Source organism: Tetrao urogallus (genome assembly GCF_951394365.1).
Source record: "Tetrao urogallus genome assembly, chromosome: 1".
Lineage (NCBI taxonomy): Eukaryota > Metazoa > Chordata > Aves > Galliformes > Phasianidae > Tetrao > Tetrao urogallus.
Genome location: NC_136813.1, coordinates 153,349,561 through 153,362,079, shown reverse-complemented (window position 1 = coordinate 153,362,079; position 12,519 = coordinate 153,349,561). Strand labels below are relative to the sequence as shown.

The 12,519-nt window shown below is 36.8% G+C and overlaps 1 protein-coding gene across 1 annotated transcript in view; it reads left to right on the top strand.

The window, feature by feature from the left end:
• Positions 1 to 12,519, top strand: part of TMTC2 (transmembrane O-mannosyltransferase targeting cadherins 2) — a gene marked incomplete at both ends in the record, with an annotated part of 231,443 nt that overhangs the window by 127,778 nt on the left and 91,146 nt on the right. The window lies entirely within an intron of this gene.

The window sequence follows — 12,519 nt, the reverse complement described above, 5'->3', positions numbered from 1 at the left end:
TGTATATATAAGTAAATGAAAGGATTGGAAGTCTTGGAACTTTACTGCAAGTTGTAGTAGACCTGCTTAAGTGTTGGTTTTTTTTTTTCCTTCTTTCTCCCCAGATCTTCTATAATCTTCTCTGCAACCAATTTTCTGGTGACTCTCTGGAGGTTTCTAGTTTAGAAGGTGGAGGGGAACTGGCTGTAAAGCTGGCAATAGGATGATCTCATCATATTAAAAGCTGTGGCTATTTATGTTGTACCCATCCGAGATGGGCAGGATTTGGGTCCATTTAAAAAATCTGAGATTTAACCAAATTGGAATTGCTGGCAATCACTCTTTTAGCAGATATTTTTAAGTTCAACAATAAGGAGAATAGAAAAAACAGAAGGAAGAGAGGTCATAGAAGAGGTTCCCAAACCTTCTTTCTGGTTTTATTCTCACGTTCATATTTATTTCCATCTCTGTACCTTTACTTTGTGATTTACTTTGGATATTTCCACAGCTAACAACTACGTACCCCCTTCAGCTCCAATACCTTCCTTTTTTTCTTTTTTTTCTTTTTTTTAGTCTTTTTTAAAAATCTCTTCCCCCCCCCCCGAATTTCTCTGAGAAAGGAAGGGGTAAAAACTTCAGTTTCTTCTTATTTTAACTCAGTATTGTTCTCTTGTAAGTCTTTGTCCCTGTACATTGCTTCTCTTGGTTTCTGATTTTTGCTTCTCTTTTAAATTACTGATTTCTATAACTCGTGAGATTTGCATCCATGCCTTTCTTCCACCCATTAAAGCAAAAAAAAAAAAAAAAAAAAAAGATAATAATCGTTTTTCCTTAATTTATTTTAATGGAAAGAAGATTCCAGGATTATGTTGTTCATCATTATGGTATAAGAGCAAATTATTACTGTATTGCACTAAAAGCTTCATTTCTGCTTAGCACATTTTAGCTGAAAAGTATGCAACAATGGAGAGACATCCTTCTATAGCTAAAATTCCCTTGACTTCTTTAGACTTTTTTATTCCTTAATAGAAAGCAGCACTAGTATAATTGTGGTGGTAAAAATATATAACAAATTTTATGGGGAGAGGTAGTATCTTTTTATTAGGTCAGTTGTTCCTCTTTGGCTCATTTTTCCAATTATAGTCTGTATGTTTTCCTAGTCATGCTGCTTTCTCTAATAGAAGATGCTATCTCCCTTCATACCTTTCTTCACTCATGTAAGAACAATAAGTCTTCTGTCTCTATTCTTAGTGAGATTCTGGCATGCAAGGTAACTGATGATGGCTCAAAGCTGATTAATTCTTTCAAATAAATTCTTTCATATAAGAGTAGCGGTCAAAATTGTTAGCTAAAGGCTACAAGCCCAGTTTAGCTGGACTTGCTGTATATCTGTCTAGCTGAATATTTAAATCATACAGTTCTGGAATAATAAGTAGCAGATGATACTTACTATACTTGAGCTTCCCAGAATGTAATGTTGGATCATGTTAAATTTTACAAGACTCTAGACGTGAAGGTGGACCTCAGCATTTCCAAAGGCACTGTAGCATTTCAGTGTAATAAGTGGCTGAAGCAAATAGTAAAAGTAGTTGAGGCATATAATTCATTTGGTAAAATGTATTGCAGCAGAACCACGTTACCAGATCACACAGTAAAAGAGGTCACTACTGTCTGTAGTACTTATTATTTGTATAATAGACACAAGGGAGCAGAGCCTCCTTGAGCAACGAGAGAAAACATCATTGTAAATTCTTACTGCTTTTACAAGTATGACATCTGAATTTAGAGGCAGTAGGGAAAAATTAGAGCAAAAGGAAACAAAAGGTTTTTAAGTAATCTGCTTAATATAATCCAGCATGTCAGTGTCAGAACTCATCAGAGAAGCAGCATCTTGATCTAATGTCAGGTATGAGGATAACTATTCCATCCATGAGGGAGAAATGGAATATGTTTTAGAGGGAGTCTTAAGGCACTTTTGAGAGGAGAATGATGAGCTGATGGTAGATCTGTGAGTGGATTGTTGGAAACCCAGATAAAGCACGCAGATAAAAGTGGAGAAGTTCACCTTAAGTATCTGAATATTATCAAGAAGCTGAAGATGTGCGTAATTCCAAAGGATAGTCAGAAGTTTAGAGCTTTCCTTACATCACATCTTCAAAGACAGTGTGCTGGCCTTGAAAACAAACAGCCTGTATAAAATGGGTGAATGTTCTTAAGACTGCCAGATGGGAATGAAGTCTTCATGGCCATGCCATCCTTCTTAAGCCATGATGGCTCAAGGGCTTTTTGTTTTGTTGTTGCTATGCATTTTATGTTAAGTTTTATGTAAAGTTTTTTCCCCAAGCACTTAGTAAAATGAGATGTTTTTTCTTAAGGTTTAGTAGTTCTTATTGAGCTCATGTAATTATTACTATCTAAATTTAATAATTAGGAAATAAATATGATACCAGGGTTAGTCCAGTTATACCAGCATTTTAATTTTAAGAAGTCAGGCACACGGCTCTGTTGTCTTCTCCTCCCCTTCCCACTCGTGTCCTTCATTAGCAAATCTACCAATATAATCTGAAAGCCAGGTGATTAGTTTTGATCACGTCTGGTCTTTCTGTGCCCATCTCATGCATGAAGGCTTTTTTTTCAATTAGTGTCAGGGGCTGGAATTAGCTTTGTTCTCGGTTTGGAGTAAGAGGACTCAGGTGAGTGTGCCGTTTAGTTTGGGTCAGCAGCACGCTCTGTGCCTCACAGGGGGCCTTAGGCAACCGAGTTCAGTTCACAAAACCTTGCTAATATTTTTTATACTGACTTATGTTGATCTGCTAATCTCTACAGATCTGTGTTTTATATTTAAGAGTGCTTATTAGAAAGAAGCCAAAGGCTCAAAATAGGAACGACTCTGAGGATTTTTATTTTGCTGGTTTTACTGTAGCAGAAGCATCCAGTGATGTGGGTATCTGCATAATATAATACATCCTCTTCCAAATCCTGCCTTCTTTTTTTGCATTCTCAAAGAAATCCCACACTCATTAAATAGCTTTCTATTCTGATAACTTGGAAAAAGAACTGCTGTACTTCAGCCTTCCCACTGAGTGGTCTCATTATAAATCATCTCTTTATGATTCTGAAGTGCTACACTTCCAAACTTCACTCATTAATGACACTGGAATGAGTTTCAGAGTTGCTGGCTGTTTGTGCTGGAGCCACACAGGAAAGACTGTTGCTGTCAACTTCCTTGATGCCTGAAACACGTCTGCAATGCATGAGGCCTACAAACCAAGAATTAATAGAGAAGGATGTATGTATGTGTGTGAATATGAATGAATATATGCAGGCAAAATCAATTACATTTGCACCATTTTTATTTCTTCCTCTTTGTTTGGCCCAGAAAGTGGAGACACTTATTTAAAACAAAAGTTTTGATAGAGTACTGAATATATTATAAAATTAATTTTCTTATGTTCTTCAAAAGGAGTGTTTGTATACTTTCATTTCCGTCATAGAACCTGGAATGTTTTAGAGCCTGGCTGATCTGACCACCGATCACTGCCTAGTGGGAAGTATTAAAGATCATACTTACTAAAAATCAGACATTCATGTAAGTTTAATATAATTGGTTAAGGGGCTTTAGCATACCTCTTACAGTACCAACGATTGACCTCTTTCATGTACTTCACCCCCTAATAGTTTGGTTGAGAAGTATTTTGGTGTTGGTTCACAGAAGGTTGCTCGCTGCCTCATTTCTTCATCTTAGCTTAATGGACCATAATGAGTCACCATGCCAATTTCAGTCCCATGACATGAATTAAGCTTTGTCATCCATATTCTAGTTCACCGTTTTTTATAGCTCTCTTTTTATATGGATTATTAAGGATACGATTTTGCATTACTGAGGTCAGTAATTGCTTTACTTTTTACTCTATCTCTAGATCAAACCCTAATAATACAGTTCATGATTATAAAAGGGCTGGACTTAATATCCTTTGAGAAGATATTTAAAATAAAAGTAGGAAAAAATAACACACACACAAAAGATGATCTTTGTATTTCATGTGTAGGGAAACAAGGTAGAGGATATTCCATTTGAGTCTTCCCAAACACAATTCCCAGCTTTGTGTTAAGTTTTTGTGGTTTTTATTATTGGGTAAATATTCTTATATGTGTTTGTATATTTCTATTCCTGTGATATTGTTGCAGTGGTACTTGCTAGAATCGTTGGATGGTCATTATTTATGTATCTAGACACTATTTGCTGAAATTATGTATCAGTACTATTTGCTGAAAAAATGTTTAATTTGTTCTATTTGTTTTCTAATAGGTTTTCATTCCCGTTTCTATTTGGTGTATTCTATAGGGAAGGAGTATAAAAAACTACCCTAGAAATTAACAGAACATGGCAAAACCTCTCTTTAAATTAGTCTTCAAGCATAACTGATTCTATAAGAAGCTAGCTTGATCTAATGGAAAAAGAGGAGAAAATGAAATTGTTATTAAAATGCTAATTCTCCCCCCCCGTCTTGCTTCTCTAAGATCTCAGTATTATTGGTCAGGTCTTACAGAGGCTGTTAGTATTCCTTCAGAGTTGTCTTTCAAGAAGTGACTTTGAATCTCCAAAGTATGTAAGCCTTTTTTGAAGCTTTTTCAGAAGACTTTCTGAGACTCAGGGCCATTGGTACATTACTTCTCCAATTCTTTGTGGTTCCCACTGCTTCAAATGTGATGTTATTGTAGCATAGAATGAACAGATTGCATCCAGATCATGTTAGCCTAGTACGGAGTTTTTCACACAAATGTGTTCTGAGTAACTAAACAATTACCTTTATTTTTTCCTATCTCGCTGAATCAGTAGATTTGAAAATATATTTGCCAAAATCAGCTTTTAATATATGTTTTTTAAAAGTGATTTTTTTTGGAGGGTCTTAAATGAATCTTCCTTAATAATATAAAGTGCCTTCTGAGCTGATGAGTAAGTTTTGCATATCATCAGGAATTTTAGTTATCAATTTATCTGTGTTTAACCTTTACTACAATTACAGTTTTTAATATATTTTCTTTGTTAGGAAGAAGATTCAAGATAGCTTTGCTACTTGTTCTTTCCCTATACTGTAAAGATGCAATTATACAAAATACCTACTTTCTTGACTTAGTGAGAAAACAAACAAGCAAAAAAAGCCCCAACACGTAAGATTTGGGTGGTTTTTCACTATAGGAGCTGATTTCTTTCATTCTGTGCCCTTCTAGATGATGGATTTCTGTGACACCTGGCTATGTTGTTCTATCAAAACTGGAAACAGCTTGACGTTTATCCCATGTACAGAAATTTGTTACTGATGACTCTCTCCTACTGGATTAATAGAGCTGATTAGTCATTGCCACAGGCTTAATTTGAGAATAAATGACATTTTTACTCATGAAATCAATTTTCATTTGCATTAGTCAGTATCTGTCTATTTACACATTTACAGTATTTGTTTTTCTTCTACTGAATCTTAAGCAAACTCTTAAGCTTCAAATTTCCTTTATTACCATCTTATTAGTGTAGGAAACCTGAAATGTGCCACAATAATTTTTGGAGTGTGTTTGGAGGAATGATTGCACGTGTGCTCTAAGAGTTATTTTATACTTTGCCTCTTTTTCCTTAAGCATGTCTACATATTGTACACAGCAAACTTCCCTTAGCAGAAAAGAATACATACCCATCCGTTCAAGTGATCAGAGCGTTAGTAGCTTCTCGGTATTTGTCGACACTATGCACAAGGTGACTATTTCAGAAGCATTGCCAGATCAGACTTACATGTTACCATGAGGGAAATACAAGTGGCACTGTGGGTTTCAGCCTTGGGAACTCATTTCCTTTCTGAGACGACAGCCTGGTTGTACAACACATGCAGGCTTTGCCTTCCCAGCAGGATCTTCCCTCTCTTCCTGGGCCGCTGCTCACAAGGTTGCTCAGGTGTAACCCCAAGCCTGAGCCTGGTCACTCTTCCCTGAAATCCTCAAGCTCCTTCAGTCAGTGCTTCAGGGGTAAGTTTTCCCTCAGGTCCTTTTCAACTTACATGAATTGCTGTGCAAAAAAAGCAGTGCAAAGACAAACGCAAGTCCTGTTGTGTCCTGTGATTATGTGTATTATTTGGGTCTTGTGGCATATTATAAAAAGTATGTAAAAAATCTCAAGTCATGTATCCCATTTTGTTATGTATGGTGTTAGCATTTTGCAGAGCTTGGCTTGGATTATTTACTTAACTTTTTTTTCCTTTTTATGCTCCTATGTCATCAAGAAACTATAACATCATGCCAACTTTGGAGTCAGTATTGCTGTTAATGTTCTCACTTGATTGGTTTGGTATGTAGCCATTACATGGTGTAAATTGCTGGTAGCAATGGCACTATTTTATCAACCAGAAAGCTTGAATTTTTATTATTTTTATAGTAAACAGAAACAAACATTTACATTGATGTCATACTAAAACTCTCAACACAAAATATCTGCCTTTTTGTGTCTTTTATTTTTATGTTTTCCCTTCAACATGTATGCATTTATCTTGGAGTAGAGGGATGCTTATGTTGAAGATAATGAGAGCAATAGATAGAATATAGTAAGAGAAAATATAGATTTTACATGATAGTGGACATGTTAAAAATAAGAATTGACTCTTCCAGATACGTTTTTATTAACTTTGTACTTTTTTTTTTTTTTTTTGTGAAACTTTGAATGTTACAGATGTTTTAGTGTAGGAAGACAGGATGTCATAATGACAGAGACCATCCTGAAACTGATGGATTGCAAATTATTATTATATATGATTCTTTTTGCTTTAAAAGAACATGTTAGATTTGGCTGGATTTTAGAAGTGTTCAAAAATGCTGATATGACTAAGGGAACAAAATGTGAGGATCATCTGAACTAACATTTTGGCTGAAGTCATGCAAACCCTGAAACAAATTAGGATTGCAGGAAGCTTTGGTGTTTAGTGCAGAAATGACTGGAGCATGATTGGGTTAATGGGGACATTACTTTTTCTTTCCCACAAATTTACTCTATTCTTAAAGACAGCATAGAGCTGTAGAACCAACCTCCATGGCAGGTTTTTGCAGCGCATCCCTATACTTAGTAGCAGGAAGTATCTCCTGCTAGCTAACCGAGATCTTCCTTTCTTGAACTGAAGCTTATTATTTTTATCCATTGGACAAAGATGTAGAAAACAGATTATTCCTTTCCTATTTTCAGTATTCATTTCTGTACTGGCAGGCAGCTGTCGTGCATAAACAGCTTATGTTCTTCATTCTTTCCTCATGGGACACGTTTTTCTAGATCACTAATCAGTCTCATTCTCCTCCTCTGACCTCTTTCTCTCTGTTTCTTCCATTTATTTCTAATAGTTATGTGCTGGAAGCAGACAGTTCTAGGAATTCCTTGTACTGAGAAGAGTGGAAACATTACTTGAAGCACGTGTGTAGCAGGGTGTGATTTCATTGGTAGTGCCAGTACAGTGTTTGCCTTTTAAGCAGTGGTTTAAGGGAGCTGCTTGTGATCTGCTGTAATCTCAGATGTTTCTCAGAAGAGCCCGACACTTGCTTCACATCACATATGGGTGCAATTTTGTGCAGAGTTGCCCTTGCCTTTTGTACAGCATTCTTTTTATGAACATTTATCTGTTCTTCTAAGGATGAAATACAGCTACTGCTGTTAGACAACATATCTAACTGTATCCTAATAACTGCAGGGCTGGGCAGTACTCCTGGGTAGTCTGGCCATTCAAGTGTAGTGTCTTAGTCTCAGAGGACTCCTCACCTCCTGTGTTTAAGAAGGTGAGTAGATGGCTGTAGCTACACAGTTGTCACGCTGAGCAGACTTACCTTCAGAGAGCCTTCTTTTTTGCATGGCTCGTGCTCCCAGATTATCAAGGGAAATGTTGTCCCTTCTGCTCTTGTATTATGTTTGGTCATTCATCCAGTTGTTACTCTTAACAGAATTTATCATTTTCAGGGTAGTTCCAGCAATTACTTTTTCAGCTGAGAGACTGGGAGTTCATTCTGTTTTTAAAGATTCATATTACAGATTTTAGAGGAAGACCGTAAATTTTAAATGCCACTATTTGTTACTCAATTTTAATTTTAATAATGCAAGTCAACACTAATAAAGACTGCTCAAATTGTGCTACTTGCTAATTACAGTAAAAATATGTACACATACTCTTCTGCTGCTTTATGAATGCAGTAACTTCTTCACCGAGGAATAACCATGTGGGTTCGTAACACAAAGTAAATGGCATTAAATTGGTCACAGCATTGGAAAAGCTATAGGCAGAACTCCAGCTCCAAGGAAGAACAGGCCTTCAGGCTGCTGTTGCTGTCCAATGTAAATGAGTTGACCTCGTTTGGTGGGTCATGAGCCAGGAACAAAAATAGTGGGAACAAGTGGGGAAGCTGGAGAGGGAGTTGGGAAAGCTGCTGCCAGCTCAGTACGGGGCCAGACTTGGGCTGTAGCAAGCTGCCTCGTTCCTGGCCCATCTGGGTTTTGCAGTCAGGTTCAGCTTAGACTCAGCTCATCTGTGATCCTGTCAGGGAACAAGATACTGTCAGCCTAGTCTGGTGATTTGGCTGCTTTGGGAAGCCCCAGTTCTTGAGCCAACATATTTTCGAGGAGCTCTGTGTTGGAAAATAGACTCTTTTTTGAGTAATGCCTGATGACTTACCCAGTTTATTTTCTGTATTTCCCAAGTTCTATAAATAGCAAATTGTGTGTGGTTAGCCGTGGTGATTTTGATATCTGGCCTGTTTGACCACATGCTGCATTTAATGCTGGTTTGTATAGTGGACAAGGTGAGGTTAAAAGAACGGTGTCTTTTGAAAATGCTTTGGATACTGCTTAGGTGATGACTGAGCTTTGGCAGGGGCTGCCCAATCAAGCAATCTGCTGCAGTGCCTTATTTAAGAGCAGTATAATGGAGTGAGGAATTAGGATTTAATGCAAGGGAAATGTACAATGTGGGTGGGTCATGCAGATGGATTTTGGTAGGGAGATGAAAAGGACTTCTGCAGTCACAAGCACTAAAATTGCGGTGGTGGTACTTGACTGTTAGCAGGCAGGAGAAATGTTAAATCTGATCTAAATCAGTGCTCATTTTTTCCTCAGATGAAAATGACTACTTATGGAAGGTTAGAGGATTTATGGGGGTGTCAAAACATATGGCAGATGGGCTGGATTAGGGCTCATGAGTACAGTAATCCAAATCCTTGCTGCCAAGCATTACCGAGGATCTCTTCCTGCTGCTGGGCTGCACTAAGTGCATGCAGGGGAAGAGTTGCTGGTGAAAGTGCTTATCAAAGCAGAGTTCATTTTGAAAGCACTTTCTTTGTAGATGGAAGTGTACTGGTGAGCTGATGATACTACGTCATATTTTGATTGGTTTTTCCCCCTCTCACTGGTTACCTGTACAAAGCCTGGAAGAAAGTAAAACCAGAATATGAGCTAAGCCTAATTATCTTTGACTATATTATTGCAAAAGTCATGAGGTTAAGTGATGAGAGAGGAAAAAAATGAGTCTGTCATTCCTCTTTGGAGCCAACTCTATCTGTGATAAACTTTTTTCTTTTTTTTTTTTTTAAGTGTTGGGAAGTATTTTAGCATTTATTTTTTCCTTTAACTAAATCCAGAAGATGTCATCTGAGCCGTGAAAAATTTGCACTGGTAGCTCAATGTTACACAGGTTATTGGTAGCTGCAGTGAACGTGTAGTTAGTTTTAAAAAGATGTACAACTGCTGGCTTTTGAGAAGAGTCACGTGTCAAAAAGCTGCTGTGGAAGGATGCAGACCACTTGTCTCTAAGGAGCCTGCACTCCACTCCTGTAGCCCAATAATTAAGCTCTGGAATTTGCCAGAGGTCCTCTTCTGGTTTAAGTAGTATTCTGCGGCATGATAGATAGATATGCTGGAGTGGAAAATCACCTACTTGAATACCTCTGAACTCCACTGTTCATATGCTGAGATATTTCATTTGACACTGGTGTAAAGTCTTAAAGAAAAGTATTCTTAGAGCATGAAACACAATACTGCGTATAGAAATGTGGTGTTCTTTATAGATCCAAAATGTCTGAGGATCCAGACCTTACAGTTCTTAAATTTAAGCTTGAAAGGAAGGCTGTAAATAATTACTGTAGCAGTGAGGATGGATTAGCTTTGAGGTCCAGATTGTTTGCATTCTAAGGCTAGGAGTAAGAGGCAAACTTTTCATTGTTACTGGTTTATGATGTATGAAGAAGATCTGAAAGTTTTTAGCAGGTTTCTCTGTTAACCACGAGGCATGGTGTATCTGCTGCAGTGTGAGCATTGTTGAAGAACTTTGTAATGTGAACTCTCATTGCATTTAGTTGAAAAGTGCAATTGTTAGAACTTTAGGAAAGGGAGATTTCCCTCTGGTTGTTAAGTAAGTATTAGCAAAATAACAAAGCAGTCTAAGCAATCCATGAAAGCTCACTTCTTGTCTATTAATCAAGTTTCACTTGCTAAGTACTCAGGATGTCTTAATCTTTTAGTGCTATGGTCTTCCAGCAAAGACCTGCTCTGAATTACTAATTAAACAAGCAAACAAATGAACAAAACTACCCATCTTCCACTTTCCAGCTTATTATTTTTTCTAAGCAGTCTCCTGTACTCCTCTGTAGAGACTACAGAAGGATATATAAAAAGAGCAAAAAAGAGTCACATTTGGCATATGAGAATTTGTCATCTGCATGTTTGAAGGAAACAAGTTGGAAAATAATGAAGCCAGAGAAGAGAAGGCAAAGATTTTAGTGTACCAAAATATACTGGGAATGGAAGAGCAGGTTGAATCAGGAAATAAATTTTTACTATGAGGGAATACATGCAAATGATGAAATATGGGTTCATATGGTTGTATTTTTATTCCAAAAACAAAATTAGCTGGAATTTTTTGTGGTAACCAGTTTACATGGCTTTATAACATGAAGTCATTTAGACAATTCTATCAAGTAGGGGTAAAACAGTACCTCAGGTGGGTTGCAAAGAATTAAGTAGCTTACAAGTCAAAGTAGTCTGTTTCAGTAGGCTTTCCAAGGAATATATTAATCATGAAGAGTAGATACGGATTTTGATTGGTTTACTACTAAAAAGGTGTTGAACTTTCAAAATATAGAAGTATGCAGAAACTAATAAAAAAATGTAATCAATATAGTAAATATGTGGACTCAGACTTTGCTTCATGTATAAAAGGTGCAACATTTTTCAAGTGGATCTGATATAGATATGTAAATCATTCTCATTATGTATTTGTTTGTTCCCTGCTAATGCCTCCTTTGCATTCTTCCATATCTCCTCAAAACTGAATGAATTAATCTAACTGTCATTAAATAGTTTAAATTCACAAGGAAAAGCTCTCAGAAATGTGAATGGGAGTAAATTTCTTCGTGAAATAAGCAAGTAAATTATGATAACTACATTTTGGGTGACCTGTTGATAGACAACTATTAAAAGCAAACCTAAAATGGAGTAGCACAGTCACCTGTATGTCAAGATATCAAGGAGAGAGTAACCCCACGAAGAAGAAAAATGGTGTTTGAAAGAAATAAGATAAAAAATTCCACTGTGAGGTCTTGCTTATCAGTAACAAACATAAGAAATGTTCAGTGAATAACCGTACCAGGAATGTGTAGTTTGAGATGGATAAAAAACCAGACCTGATAAAAAGGAAGATGATTAACAACTAATTTTTTTGTAATAATGTGGGGAAATAATAACAAAGTGCTCACAGTGTGTCTGGAGCTATTTGGCAAATAATTTTTCTGTTCTTACAGAGAGCATCTAAGAAAATGAAATATAAAAATTACTCATATTTTTGCTTTTACAGATATTTCTGCCAAAAAGAGAGTAATGCAAAACAGCTTTTGTTTAGGGTGCCCATGTACTTGAAAGCAGAATTTAAGCTCATCAATCCTAGAAATAGGTGAGAAAGTCTCGCTTCTTCTGATTTTCATTCAGGCAGAAGTGGTATGTTTCTGCAAGTGTATGAATAAGTACTTTCTAATGGGGAGGGGGAGAACCCAACAAGCAGCTTCAGCTGGCAAATGTTCAGTTATTCCATAAATAAGTGGCAGCTTATGGTTGCTGGTATGATGACATGAGTAGGTGGAGGCATCTGAATGCTTCACAAATTTTTATTTAGATGAGTATAAAGATGTGAAAGATTTTTAAAGCTGTGATTTAATATGGTGCTCTTGAAGAAAAAAAAACAACGTTTGGCTGCGAGATGCAGAATGAAATGGAGCTTTCAGTAATAGGCACATCTGACGGCTCCAAATGAACATTGTAATTAACTGGAACTGGAAGACCTAAACGTGGAAACTGTCTGTTTTCTTTTCTTGGCTGGTTGGAATGTTTATTTGGTTGTTAGGTGAAATTCCGTAAGTATTACTTTAGGAAATGTGTCTGTTAGGAAAAATGGAGCAGTCCTGTAACTTTAAATTTTGTTGAGGTAAACTGTTGGTTCAGCCACTGCCAGAAGCGAATAAGGGATTTGGGAGGTTATATGA